The following is a 643-nucleotide window of genomic DNA, read 5'->3' on the forward strand; positions in this document are numbered from 1 at the left end:
TTCTATTTTCTTTTGGAAATTTTGTAATTACGTTGATTTATATATATTAGTGGTTAAATTACTTTCGGAATATAATTAAAATTAACAATTGCGCCACGCCCCCCCCCCACTTCCTCCCCCTCACTCCCCTCATCCTTGCTTTTTATTTTTTTTCCTTTTTACCTCCGTGAAAAGAATTAAACATGTTTGCAATTTGTTATCATCATCATCGTCCTTGTCGTATTAGAACCGCGTATAAAAAAAAATTACAACGTGTGCACGTGTATAAACAAGGGGGTGAGGGGAAGAAGGAAAAGAAAAAATTTTCAATGCGGTTTTCCGTTTTTTTTTTCTTTTTTTTTTTTTTTTTGTGTTATCCATAGAAATGAAATAATAAACGTTTCAGATTAAAAATTATTATTATTATTATTATTATTATTATTATCATCATTATTTTCTTATCTTTATTTTCCACGTAATAAATTCATGGGGAAAGAAAAGGAAAAACCAAAACCAAAAAAAAAAAAAAAAAAAAAACTTTTTTTTTCATTTTTTTTTCCACGACGAAAAAAAAAATTTTTCCCTCCCCTCTTTTTTTAAAGCCCCGCCACTTTTTAAAAGTCTCCCCCTTCGCATTTTTAAGGTCCCTCTTTTTTTTTGCCTT

Source organism: Pediculus humanus, genomic scaffold (assembly GCF_000006295.1).
Source record: "Pediculus humanus corporis 1103172107368 genomic scaffold, whole genome shotgun sequence".
NCBI lineage: Eukaryota > Metazoa > Arthropoda > Insecta > Psocodea > Pediculidae > Pediculus > Pediculus humanus.